Raw genomic sequence first — 14,982 nt, 5'->3', positions numbered from 1 at the left:
TTTATGCATTTATTGAGGTATAAATTTGGTTTACCCTCTATTCCCTGCTTATATGATCTCTAATAATCATCTTTTTCTTGCATACTGACACCATTTACTTGCACAGTGACTGTAACAGTACTGCAAACATGCAAACATTTCTTCCTCTATTAAAACAGAAGGAAAGGAAGTCTGATGTTTTTTTTTTGATATTCTGGGACCTGGACACAAAAGGAGACTCTAGAAATATTTTAAGCAAAACTTTAAAATGATTGCTATGGGGACAACTACAATATACTCCTGTCTGGGAAATTAAAGGTCAAGAACTGAGTCTTAGATTTTGTGGATTTAGTTCCATGTACAGTTACATGATTCTCTGTGGCTCTGAAATGTTTCAAAATCATCTTAAAAGAACTTACTTCAGCTAGAACCTCAGGGGGAAAAAAGGGTTAAAGGGGACATGAGAGATGAAGAGATGTCCTGGACAGCAAGAAAGTACAAAACAAATGGTTACTACATTCCACCTCAACAGATTGGTTAAAACTGTGGTCAGCAAAGTGCTGCTCGGGAGCCACATGCGGCTCTTTGGCCCCTTGAGTGAGGCTCTTCCACAAAATACCACGACCTGGGCGAGTCTATTTTGAAGAAGTGGCTTTAGAAGAAGTTTAAGTTTAAAAAATTTGGCTCTGTTGACCATTGAAAATGAGTTTCCCAACCACTGGAAAGAATAAATATTATAACAGTATATCACTGATATTTATCAGGGGCCTCAGGCATGAATTTGAAAAATTCCCAAAATAAGGCCACTGCCCAACCTTAATTAAAAACTGAAATTCAAAGAGAGCATGTTATAGAATACGATGTCATTCAGACTTGAATCAAGACAATTGGCTAGGCTTTTCTGACAGTTAAATGACCTTCTACACATTTGCACAGTTTAGCACTTTACAGACAGCATCTTATTTAATCCTCACAACCATTCTATGTATATATCCATTATAAATGTTACATGTCCTGGAACTTCTCCCTTGCTGGTGGGTGGCTAAATAATCTATATTGGATCCACAGATGCCAAAGCACTAGACTGCTTTATGAGAAATTCGTGGGTCAGAGGTGTGGAAAAGAAAGCAGCCTACAATTATTCATTCAACAATATTTCCTGAGCAACTTCTATGTACCAGACATTTGGAATACATTAATGAGCAGACATGGAACTAATAGCCTAGAAGAGGGGGAAAGAGACAACTCACCAAAAACAAACAATGCAGTATTTAGAAAGTAATAGATGCCGTGGAAAAAGTGGAGTATTTCAAGGACACAGGTGAAGCTTGCAATTTTCATCAGGACAGACCTCACTGACATGGTGCTATTTTAGTAAAGACTCAAAGGAGGTGAGAGAACTGGCCAAAAATATATCAAAGGAGAAGACAGATGTTTTTGGAACTATGCAAATTGGAAAACCAAGCACAAAAATAAAACAATGGGAACATGCCTGATCTGTTCCAAGGTGAGCAAGGAGGTAAGTAAGGATGCCTAAATGTAGAGCATCTGAGAGGAAGGGAAAGAGGTCAGAATTACTGGTAACTGGATTGTATCTGTTCTCTGAACATTTATGAAAAATCTGACTTTTATTCTTAGTGACATGGAAAGCCAGTGAGGATTTTAAGTGTAATCTAAGTTTCCTTTAAAAAAAAAAAAAAAAAAAAAAAAAAGTCACTTTGGTTGTTACACTGATAACAAATTAAAGGGAAGCCAGGAGAAGAGAAAGAGGAGCCATGGCAGTAATCCAGGCAAGAGGTCCTGGAGACTAGGACAAAGGCACTAGCTAACAGCAGAAGTGGGAAAAGGATTGAACTCCTGAATTTATTTGAAAATATTTTGAAGATAAAACAGCAGGATTTGCTGACAGCCTGCATGTAGAGTAGGAGAGGAAATGAATAATGGAGAGAAAAAGGAAAATCAGGAGGATTTCAAGGTTTCTGACTGAATAAACTGAAAAATGGAGCCAAGTTAGAGCAGGTCACAGGGAGAAGAGGTTTACAGAGGAAGATCACAACTTTCCAAGTTTAGTCTTGTTAAAACTGAAGCATCTTTTACATACTCAAGTAAAGAAGCCAAAAAAGTAGTTAGGTATGTGTGCCTGGAGAGGTACCCCAGGTGCAAATGCACATCTGAATCTTAAGCAGCAATAAGCATTTTATGAAAGTCTTACACCTGGGACAAGTGTTCTGCAAGAACTTAGCCTTGAAGTATTTCCAAATAATAGGATGGTGAGAAAAGAAAACCAATACAAATTTTAAGAAATTCAGAACTGAAAAGAAACCAGTGGCCAGTGGTATAGGAGGAAAAACAAGGGAGTTGTGGTATCCTCAAAACCGAATGAAGAAAGAATGTGGTAAAGAAGAGGGAATAACCCATTATATCCAATGCTGCTACCAGGTACAGATAGAGAACTGACTGATGAATTTAGCAACTTGGAATACTTTCTTTTAAAAAAGCCCTGTGACTGTATCCCATCCTTCCTTCATCCTACCTCAGAGAACACGATTATGCATTGAATGTGTTATCTTTCAATTTTCTCATGAACTGAATTTGTTTTTCTCAAGAATTATCCAAAAGGAAGGATTTACTCCAGTTTACTATTTGGGACCCAAATCAGCAGTCTGTTAGGAAATACAGTGATAAACTTCAGATGCTAACAGTAATTTGCCAATATTCAATTCCTGTCCCTTAAAAAATAAAAATACCTCTATGTAAACTGGAAATAAAAGGACAGATTTATTTGGTCCTCATGAAGAGTTATGATAAAACCAAAAGCCAATATTACAGCATTGTTTTCCCTATTAAAATAAAGAACAACACAATTTTGTACATTATTGCCATTATTATTTGATTATGTTCCAAAACGCTAACACTAGTGCAGCCAGCTATAAAAACCAAAATAAAAGGTATAATTATTAGGAAGTAGAGACAGTGTCATTATCTGCAATTGATTATATAACTAGAAATCCAAAAGAAGAAACCACAAAGCTCTTAGAATAAGAGCCAGCTATAAAATAAATATACAAAAATCAACAACCATCTTACACTAGCAATAGCCAATAGGAAGAACCCATTATAACAACAACAAAGTCATAAATACATAAGAACCCCAAGAGGAAATACTAGAACGTCTATGGAAGAAAAAAAGAAAAAAGAAAAAAAAGAGGTATATACTACCTCTGCTAAGAGAGACAAGTTGAATAAGCTTTTACGTCTCTTAATAGAAACACTGACTACACTACATGTAGACGACAGTACCTGCAAAAAAAATACAACATAATTGGGCATTTCTTAGTTCTAAGAATTTATCGGCAGAGTCTTCCAGATGAAGATGGTAGGTTTACTGATACATCCTCTCTCTAAACTCCACTAAAATGGCAGTAAAGAGATCTTTCTAGAAGACAGAGACTTAAGGACTTAAAGAAACACAATCATGGAAGTGAAAAGCAAAGAACAAGTGGCAACTTGGCAGAACTGAAAGAGTGAAACACTACACTGTCTGAGGAAAGCTGAGAAGCGCTCCAGATTGCTCAAAAGCTAGAGGTGAAAGGGCGTCAGGCGAATAAAAGGTTAGTAAAGGCTGTCTGAGAAGACCTACATCCCTGGATGTCTTTCCCAAGTCCTCACTGGTGAGCTCTGGCTGTCAGTCCCAGGGCCCAGTCAGACTGAACACTGATTCTGGGGAGAGTAGATAAAACAGGTAAATCTTTGAACCGTGACAGCATGGGAACTTTCCCCAAAGTGACTATACAAAGAGACTGCTAACATTCTAGACTGATGCTCTTTCAGTATTCTTAGATTTAAACTCTATGAATATATTAATGATAGCAAGACAATAATCTTTATCTAAGAACAGATGAATGTCATTATGATTTTTTAAAAAGAATAGTGTGATTTGTTCTACTAGGTATTTCGATATATTCTAAATCTACATTTAAAAGATCTGGCATTGAGCATGTTTTATATGTCTCTTGGCCTTCTGTATGTCTTTCAAAAAGTGTCTATTTAGGTCCTTGGCCCATTTTTTTTTAATTTTATTGGATTGCTTATCTTCCTTTTGTTAAGTTGTATGAGTTCCCTATAAATTTTGGAGATTAAACCCTTATTGAAGATAACATTGGCAGATATGTTCTCCCACGTAGTGAACTTTCTTGTTTTGTTGATGGTTTCCATTGTCCTAGGAGCTGCATCAGTAAAGATATCGCTACAACAAATGTCTGCTATTTTGCTGCCTTTAGCTTCTTCTAAGATTTTTATGGTTTCCCTTCTTATGCTTAAGTCTTTTATCCATTTTGAGTTTATTTTTTTCCATATATCTGTCCAACTTTCCCAACACCATTTATTGAAGAGACTGTCTTGACTCCATTGTCAAAGTAACTAATCATCCTGGAGATGCAAATCAAAACAACTAGGTACCATTTCACACCTATCAGAGGACATGTGTTGGCAAAAAGGAACAATCTTGCATTGCTGATGGGAATGCAGACTGGTGCAGCCACTGTGGGAAACAGTATGGCATGGCGTTTCCTCAAAAATTAAAAGTGGAACTCTCATTTGTCCCAGTAATCCCACTTCTAGGAATATACCCCAAGAATCTAGAAACACCAATCAGAAAGGATATATGCACCTCTATGTTCATAGCAGCACAATTTACAATAGCTAAGATTTGGAAACAGCCTAAGTGCCCATCATCAGATGAGTGGATTAAAAAACAGTGGTACATTTACACAATGGAATATTACGCTGCTATAAAAAAGAAGGAACTCTTACCATTTTCAACAGGAGAGCATGGAACTGGAGAACATTATGCTAACAAAATAAGCCAGTCGGAGAAAGATAAATACCACATGATCTCACTCATATGTGAGATATAATGATCAACATAAACTGATGAACAAAAACAGATCCAGAGACACAGAAGCATCAAACAGACAGTCTAATCTCAGAGAGAAGGCAGGGGAGGGAGGGGGATTAGAGATCAACCAAAGGACTTGTATGCATGCATATTAGCATAGCTAATGGACACAGACATTGGGGTGATGGGGTCTTGCCCTTGGGGGTGGGCATCTGCTGGGGGAGGGGGGCAGGGAGAGGTCAATGGGGGGAAAAGACTTATGTGCTACTTTAAACAATAAAGAATTGAAATTTAAAACAAAAAACAAACAAACAAACAAAGATCTGGCATTAAGATTAAAGATCAATGCATTGATGCATAAGGCATAAAACAGAATAGACTCCAAAACTAGTTAAGATCTTAAAATATAATTAAGGAAAGACTACTAACCAGTGTCTGTATATATTTAAGGATGGACTGTATATATTTAACAAATGGTGCTGATAGAACTGGCTAGTTGGGGAAAGGGAGGGGGGAGCTGCAAAGCGAGGGGAGAAGGTGGTATAAGACAAATCCGTGTGTGTGTGTGTGTGTGTGTGTGTGTGTGTGTGTGTGTATAAAATTAAATGTAAAAACTAGTATATTTCCAAAATTTAGTATCACTCACTTCACTTCTGGGTTTTCCAAACACAAATGTTCACAAGGAAAAATCATAAAGGACAAGATATAGAGAGCTGACTGCATAAAAATGAAAATATTACGTTGTTTGGAAAACACCACAGAGTAAAAGACAAATTATGACCTGAGTGGGGAGAGGAATCAATGCAAATATGATAAAGACACAATACTCTATATAAAACAAGTATGTAAAATCATTTATAAAAGTCATCAGTTAAGAGTAAAATGGGCAAAGTACCTGAATAAACTCCCAAAAGGTAAAACAAAAAACTAACTTCACTAGTTACCAAAAAATATAAAAGACCACGTTTTTATAGAAAATTAGGAAAGATTTAACACTGAAGTGCTGGCATCATGGGAAGATCATGCTATGCTTAAGGGAATCAGTGTATCTAGGCATAAGCAATTTGGCAACACGCCTCAAGCCATAAAAGACTTCACCTCTGCCTGAGGAATTCTTTTTAAATCTAACCCAAACAAGTCAGACACACTGAGACTTTCAGACAAGGGCATTTCAGACAAGGGCTCTGCCTGCATGTGTATTCTTTCTGAGCCCACCTCCTGTGTCAGACTGTTGAGGACCTTTCTTCATTCCACCTCTCCAAACTCTACACTGTGGCCACCTTTATCACCTTCATTCTAAGCAAACGTAAGGAAATGTAATGACACAATTAAGGTCACTGAGATTGGAAGCAGCCAAGCTAGGGTTTGAAACCAATGTTTAATACTGTATTTTCAACTACTAAAAGTGGGATATATGTCAAACAATAGAAAACAAGTTAAACTTGAGCATATCCATCATTAAAAATCATATTTTTCAAGTAAGAGTTAAAGGCATAGGAAATCTGTAATATATTAGGTGAAGGGGCAATATTTAAAAATATGTCTGTGCAGATAAATAAAAAGGGAATAAGGAAAGAATTTCATCCAATGAGCAGTACCTTATTTCTGGTAATGTGATTGTGATTTTTATTTTCTTAATCTTTTTTTGTTTTTTGTTTTTTGTAGGATAGAAAGGGGGGGATGTTTCTGGAAAATATCTACAACAGGGATAATTACTTTTTATTGTAAAATGTTTAAAAGCATAGAAACAATAGAAATTCATAACTGTGCCTGCTTAGAAGGCCTCAATTTTTAAACAAGCAATAAAAACTGGGAAGACTAGGTGAAAGGTTACTATCTTAGCAACTTTGCAATACTATTTAACTAGAGCAGCGTTTTTCAACCGCTGTTCCGCGGCACACTGATGTTGCCTGGTAGGTGCAGACAAGACAAGAATTTTATAATTTTTCACTATTTTGTTTACTTAATATTTCATAATAAAGTAATTATAAAATACTTCCTTTGTGTTTATTTGATTCCTATTCAAGAGAATTACTTTATATATAGTCAATATAGGCACAGAGTTAAATTTTTTAACATTTTCTAATGGTGGTGTGCCTCGTGATTTTTTTCATGAAACAAGTGTACCTTTGCTCAAAAAAGGTTGAAAAACACTGAACTAGAGGGTCCAGCAAATAAGAGTATTTTCCATCATTCTTTTCTCAGAGTGAAACTGGAAAAACTAGCCTTAAATAACCTGCTTGATAGTCCAGTTAATTGAAATTTAACTAGCACATAAAACAAGAGATATAAGCAAGAAAAAAACTCAACATCCCATACATGCTCCAAATCACTGGACTACTAAAAACATTTGGGAATTTACTGATTGAATTCCGATTATTTACACAGTCAAGTTAAAAAGGTTTCAACAAAAACCAAAAAGCCTGAAACGAGTGACATATTTTTATACTATTTTGTTCAGAACAGTTCTTTGCAAGGCAAACTGCAATTAGATGACTACCAAATATATGTTTTGAGCATAAAAGAATTAATATTTTAAAAATGCATTTATGTTTGGATGGTGTGCCTTGGGGGAAGAAAAGGAGTGGGCGATTTTGTAGACAAACTGTGCCTTTCCTTTGTTACTTTAAAGTGTAACGTTACAAGTGGCTTAACTTTATTTGTAAAGAATCATGGCAAAGTACTTTCTAGGAACAAAACAAATTAAAGGCTAATATTGACATTTGACTTTTTTTTTTTTCTGGGCCACAAATTATCAAAGGATTTTTTTTTTTTTTGCAAGGCTGTAGGATTATATTTCACTTTTTAAAATGTCTGAACTGTAAGGTTTTTAGAACTTTAGACAAATGATGACACAATTCTTAGATGTGTGTGCCCCACAGGAGGACTGGTTTTGTGTGTGTCGTTTTTGTCTGTCTTATTGTTTCCACTTTATTTTGGAACTTTGTTAAACAAGTTTTCAGAGCAAAGAGTTGGGGAGGGGGAGAATGAATATTCAGAGAACAACATAGCCGCCAGCAGTGTCACCTCCTATGAGGGCATTATTAAATCATTCTGTAATTACTTCAGAAAAAGAAAACACACACACACAAAAAAAAACAACACAAACAAACAAACAAACAAACAACACCACACTGGAATTGTATCACTCGCCCTTACCTGCGCTGAGACCAAGAACTGAAAATAGGGATTCAAAATCTTCAGAAAAGATTCAGGCACCCAAAGGCACAGACCCGCCCACTTCCCCTGGAGAACCGGTTGCTAGGAGAACCCAAAATAACCCTTTCAAGCCAGAACAGTCCGGGAGGGGATCCTCCCGGAGGCTGGGAATGGTTAGAGGAGGGTGGGAGAAGGGTGAGGAGCAGGGGGTAGGTAGCGAAAGGGTTAAAAAAGAGGATGAAACCCTTTGGCTTTCGCAGGGGCCAGAGAGAGTGGGCTCAGTAACCCCACAGAAATTCAGAGCAAAGTTCTGGACGCTGGGATACAGTTCATGGTATACAGTTCGGCTAAAGTTTGAAACAGTAGATCGCTTCCCTCCTCCATCCCTAGTGGGAAACAAGCCACCCCTTTGTGAGTTTCTGTCTCTGAGAAATGACGCCATCGAGTTTCATCTCCCCAACGACAAACGGAGCACTTTGTAAAAACTAAAATCTTGATTTTTTCTCATATTAAACCGGTGGTTCCCAAACTGTTGCATACAGGAGTTATCCGGGGAATCTTTAACGTATACATTTGAGTTTCACGAACTGGGGGTGTGATCTGAGTACAGAGTTTTAAAACTCCCAAGAGATTCTCTCTGGTGTGGCAGTTTTGGGGACTACTGTATTCCATGATTTGGCGAGGTGGCCGGGGCTATTTTTAGCAAGAAAAGAAAAAGAAAGCACAATTACCTCCCGTTGTCTTTTTAGGGCTAATAATAGAATTCGCTGGCTTTTTCCAAGCACACAGGACAATAGGCTGCTTCATAGATAGAGGAGTCCCCAGCGCGCCTCAACAATACTTTCTTTGAGATACAAAGACCGGGCAGTTTCAGTCTTTTCTTCCCAAGAGAGCACATACCCTTCTCTTAAGCAAAGCACCAAACTCATTTTTTTCTATTTTAACAGCGGATGGGCCAGGAATGCCGCTAAGAACCGGGTGGGCCAGCAAGACACCGACCCCCCAGCCTCCCACCAGCACCAGCCAGGGCACTGCGACCACCAGGACCGGGCCTGGGTGTCGGCGCCGGGAACTCCCTCCACAAAGTTACTTGAGGGAAGTTTGCTCACTTTTCCTCCCCGGGCGAGGGTTGCGGCCCCCGCCACCTGCTCGGCGCCGAGGCAGCACCCGGCCGCGCCCCCTCGCCCGACCGCCGCTGCCGCCCGGAGCGCACACCCCGCGGAGCATCGGCCGCCCAGAGCCCGGGGGTTCGCCGCACCCCTCCCCGGGGCGCCCCGGCTGCAGCTGGCCCAGCGCCCCGAGCTGGACGCCGGGACCCCCGCGCGGGCCGCGCACTGTCCCGCCGGAAAGCCCTCAGGAAAGCGCGCGCGCGACCGAAGCCTCTAAAGCCCGGGCAGGGCTTCCAGGCGCCCCCGGAGCCCGGAGCCCAGAGCCCATCGCCGGCCGCAGCCGCGTCCCGACCCCACCACGCTCGGCCCCTCCGACCCGAGGCCGGGAGCGCGCCCCGAGCCGGGCGGTCCGGCGCTGCGCACGCGCGGAGGTTCCCGCCCGCTCGCCGGCGGCGGCACCCTGACTCACCGTCCGCGTTTTTCGTCGCCTCCGGCGCCGCCGCCCGCACTGCTCGCCGCGGGCCGCTCCGGCCCGGTGCCCACTCCTGAGGCCCTGGCCCGGGCACTCGGGAATCTAGCGCCCGGCGGGCTCCGCGGGCACCCGCACGCAGGGCACGCTCCGCGGGGCCGCGCGCGCGCGCGCGCGCTCGAGAGCTGGGAAGGGGCGGAGCCAAGCGGGCGGTGTTCCCAGAGGCGGCTGTGGATACCGGGCATGCGCACTGGCCTGTCCCTTGGGAGTTGGGAAGGGGGTTGCAAAATGGACATTGACCCTCGACCAATAAAATAAAAAAGGAAGGTAGAAAGGACCAGGAGTCCCTCCCCACTGAGAGGTAAGTTTGCCCTTGTCCCACCAATGGAAGTTTCCTAAGCTGGTTCATTCATGAATGTGTTGAACATTTATTGAGCATCTACTCTGGCAAAGTCTCTGTGCAGGATACAGGGCATCCTCTGATATTGGGGAACACATTACATTTGGGTTAGGGATTACATTTCCGGAACTGATTCCAGCTCTCCCTTTGCACAGATAGGGAGAGTGCATAGATAGGAATAATCCAATACCCCAAACTGCAAACTTTATGCTCCTAAGCAATTGAGGGCCAGGGTGTTGCTACTGGCTGCGGTAAAGAGAAAAACTTATTTGAGTAGCCTGGAAGTATAAGAGCTAGAGACAAAAATATAAGTTCACCTGGCAAGGAAGGGGATACAAAAACATAAGTGGCAAACAAATAAAATTTAAAAAATATATATATATATACACACACACACACACACACACACACACAGGTGTGTGTGTGTGTGTGTGTGTGTGTATATATATGTATATATATATATATATATATATATATATATATATATCAAATAATATGTGAGCTCATGAACCCTGTTATGAACAAGTTTAACCTGAGTGTATTGTTCATAGTGAATAGTGCAAATGACAGTTGGAAGAGTAGTTGAAGTTCATCATCATTTTTAATGTTTAACTTCAAAATTTTAGCATTTCTTTAATGGATAATTGAGTTATACTAACAGAACTTAGGAATATAAAGACTACAGACAGGGAATACTGTAGTATATACTCTAGGTAAGGAGTAGTAGGTTTCTAAATTTAAATGATGGCAACAGGAATGGAAAGCATGGAAACATTTTAGTGATTTTGAAGAACAGGAGGATTTCCTGGCTTTATGACACTCTATTCTCAGTCATCATCCTTGGTAAATATTTATTAGTGGATAAATTAGACCTCTAAAATATACCACAACAGTCACTAAATAATTATTTTAAAATGAATTTGGCCCTGGAAGAATTTATTTTTACTCTATCAATAAATTTAATTTGAGAAGTATTATACATAGTGAAAGACATATGGACTTTGAAAGACAGAAACCCTTTTCATGAAGTCCATATGCTCCAAAATAAACTGTTTGATATTATGCAATTTACTTACTATCTCTGGGCTTTACTGTGCTCATCTGTCACATATAATTATAATGTTTACCTTGGTGGTTAATTTAACTGGCCATAGTGCTCGGATATTTGGTCAAACATATTCTAGATGTTACTCTGAATGTAATTTTTTTTTTTTAAGGTTAGGTTAACATTTAAATCAGTGGACTTTGGGTCAATGAAGGCCCTAATAGGAGAAAAATGAATAAAAAGGAATTGTGCTGCTCTAGCTGATTTGACTCAGTGGATAGAGCATCGGCCTGCTAACCTAAGGGTCTCAGGTTGATTTTGGCTGGGGTGAAGAGAAAAACTTATTTGAGTAGCCTGGAAGTTTAAGAGCTTCCAGGTTGATTTTGATCAAGGGCACAGACCTCTGTTGCAGGCTCCTCCCCTGGCTCGGCCCTGATCAGGGCGCATGCAGGAGGTAATCAATCAATGTGTTTCTTTCACATCGATATTTCTCTCTGTCTTTCCCTTTTTCCTGCTTTCTCTCTTTCTAAAAATCAATGGAAAAATATCCTCGGGTAAGGGTTAAAAATAATAATAATAATAAAAATAAGAAACAACAACAAAAAGGATTTGTGCTAATGGACTGCTTTTGGATTTGAACTGCAACTCTTCCATGGGTCTCCAGCCTACCAACCCACCCTTCAGATTTTTGGACTTGTCAGCCTCCATAATATTTACCCTCGATGTGAGTCAATTCCTTGAAATAAGTGTCTTTTCTCAGATGGATGGATGATAGATAGATAGATAGATAGATGTTAGTTCTGTTTCTCTGGAGAACCCTGACTAATATATCTTGCCAGATCATGAAGATTATATAAATTAATTATCACCTAAACCTGAAAAATTGAGATTATAGTCTTTATTTTGTAAAGTTATGAAAAACTAAATAAAACTGGGTAAAGCATCCAACACATGGTAAGGTCTTAATAAATGGCAACTACTATTACATGTGAGGCAATACCAACGGCAAAAACAAGAGGGTGGGTATTAGCACTGTGAAAGCATTTTCTCAGTTTACTAGTTAATAGCATTACATTTAAAAAATAGTTTTAAGAGATAACAAAATTTTTGTCTCTGCTCTGATGTGCTAAAAAAGGTAATAGCATGAATATTTTAATTATTTGAAAATAAATGCCAAATGAGCCATTAAGTAAATACAGACTCTAGCTGTACTCTTAAAACACATCTTTTTATTCACATTTGAATGTTTTATTCCAATATATATGCCAATTCAATTCACTTTACTTGCTTCTAGGAAAGAGAAACTTAAGCAAACTTACCTTTGAAATAATTCCAGAGTAGGTGCATGATATAGCACTCAATCAGTGTGTTTATTTAATTCCTTCTGGGGCATGCCTATGGCTTTTGGAAGCTTGTAAAAATGGGGAAAATATTCCATTTAATCTACAAATATTGCCATTTACTATGTCCCAGGCAGCATCCCTGCCCTCGGGGAATTTATCAAAGAGCCTAGAATAAAATGAATAACCATATCTATAACTTAAGGCAGAATGTGGCAAGTGCTGGAGGAGGAACATAAATGATTGGGCCAATTGTATCTTGTTCAGGAAGTTGGTGATGGGGGTTCACTCTCCCAATCCTGCCTCTATTATTGCCCCCAGCTTTGCACAGTTTAGTATAGTGCAGAACAGAGTAGCATGGGTAAAGACATTTTGAGCAAAGTTGGTAAATATCAACAAAAATAACGCTTTCATTCTATGACTCACTTGCTTTCCTGTTTATAAAATACAGTAAGAGAGGGATAGGAGAGGCATTTACAACCCACTTAAATGTAAAAGCCCCTTTGTTCTTTGTTTTCTCTTTATTATTCTGGCTGGGTTGTTTTGTTTTGTTTTGTTTAAAGGAAAATTTAATTTTAGCATTAGAAAAAAAAAAGAGAGAGAGGGGCGAGGGGAGAGAGAGAGAGAGAGAGAGAGAGAGAGAGAGAGAGAGAGAGAGAGAGAGAGATGTTTCCCTGACCTAATTGAGATTTATGAGGAAAGTACATAAAAAGTAACATCAAAATAACAAAAGATGGGGATTTGGGTTCATAAAAGGACCAGGAATGATGGAGTTAGAAGCCATTAACCACATGGACAAAAATGGCTATCGTGTTTGTTCTGTTCCCATGTTGCCATATTGTGACCTTTTTTCCTTTTGGCTGAGAATGAAATATTCCACTGTGGAAGAGAGTAAACCAACTCCAGGACTGACAAAAGCAAGTGATTTGGGAAAAATACATAGCATTTTAGTAATCTTTAAATAATCAGGATATTATTTTATCATGAGAATTTGTGAAGATATTTCAGGAGTTTTGGCACAGTGACTGGGTAATAAATTAATCTGAGATTAAAGGAAACCCAATACCAGAAAAGGAAAAGATTTTATAAAATCAAAAAGAATGGCCTCCAGCCATGGATGTTAATACTCATCTGATGAATAATAACGATGATAATAAAAGATGTGAAATAAGTTAAAATGCATCCTAAGCCAGATTTTTTTTTTTAATTACAAATCCTGGAATAATGCCTTGTAAATTTAACCAATGTACTTGAATGGAATAGGTTAAAATCAGACTTACAACACAATTAGCTATACACTATTTGTATGCAGCATTCTTTTTTCCATGATTTTTAAATTAATACTATCCAAGAGAATTCAACCTGAACAGTATCAGATAGAATATTGCCCACTCAGTAAAGAGAATAGCAATGTAAGTGTTTCTTATTATAAGAATATTTTATCATAAAAATGAAAATTTAATAATATGGTTAGCAGGCACAATATCGGTTATTCTTTACAGGTTTTTACCTCCTTCTCCCCTTTAATTTTTTATCCCACTGACAAAATGTGATTGATTGACATAAATTTTCAATAAGCTGACTTTTGCACATTTTACTTGTACCTCTAATTTTGAATTCTAAATAAGCTACACATCAGTATGACATTTAAAATAGAAAATAGAATGTAATCATAAAATTAAATACATATACATTATTCTACATACACAATGGCAAAAGTAGTGCAACAAACCCAATATTGTGCTACAGAGGGTTTTTCTTTAAAAATGAACCTCTTACAGAACGTTATATCCAGTTTTCTAGAATGAAAACACATACTTCATTAAGCAAGGTTTTGTAAACTCACATGAATATCAAATAATTATTTACATATCTCAATTTGGTGGAACAAAACAAGGAACATATGTAATTTTAAATTTTCTAGTAGTCATATTAAAAAGTAAAACAAAATAGGTGAAATTAACTTTATTAATATATTTTATTTAATAAAAATATCCACTATATTATTACTTTAACATATAATAATATAAAATTATTAATGACATTTTAAACAATTGTTTTAATACTGCATCTTGGAAATATGCTGTATATTTTTCATTTATAGCTCATCTCCATATTGACTAGTTAAATGGCTATCATATTGGGTGGACAGCACAGATTTAGAACTAGGTCATTGGTTCTCAAACTGGGCTACACAATAGAGTCGCCTGAGAAACTTGAAAAAATGTTGATGCCTGAAGTCATGGTCCCATGATTCTTGTGTATTTGCTTTGTGTATTCTTGGTGTCACGTGGGTACTGGAATTAAAAACACACCAAACAAACAAACAAACACTATAAAAAACTCTTCAGGAGATTCAAATAAGCAAAGTTTGAAAATCATTAGTCTCACTTATTTTCTAAAGCATTATTAAAACTTTAATGTTATGAAACCAGTGGCAGTGATTTCTTATTTGAAACCAATAGCATTTAAAAATCTTGCTGAGACATACTGATTTAGCCTATGGCATATGCACATCCTTAATATTTTTAATATAATTAATAATTGCTAATAAAGTTCCAAAGTTTTGTTTAGTCTGGTCCTG

At 38.3% G+C, this 14,982-nt stretch overlaps 1 protein-coding gene across 1 annotated transcript in view; it reads right to left on the bottom strand.

Moving 5' to 3' along the window:
- BTBD3 (BTB domain containing 3) overlaps nucleotides 1–9,765 on the bottom strand; it is a 36,083-nt gene extending 26,318 nt beyond the window's left edge. The window contains exon 1 of the mRNA XM_036417985.2: nucleotides 9,614–9,765. The gene's annotated coding sequence lies outside the window, so the exon portion shown is untranslated. The remainder of the gene's footprint in view (nucleotides 1–9,613) is intronic.
- Between the last annotated feature and the right edge of the window lie 5,217 nt (nucleotides 9,766–14,982).

This window comes from Pipistrellus kuhlii, unplaced genomic scaffold (genome assembly GCF_014108245.1).
Source record: "Pipistrellus kuhlii isolate mPipKuh1 unplaced genomic scaffold, mPipKuh1.p scaffold_m20_p_6, whole genome shotgun sequence".
NCBI lineage: Eukaryota > Metazoa > Chordata > Mammalia > Chiroptera > Vespertilionidae > Pipistrellus > Pipistrellus kuhlii.
This window is presented reverse-complemented; position numbering and strand designations above follow the sequence as displayed.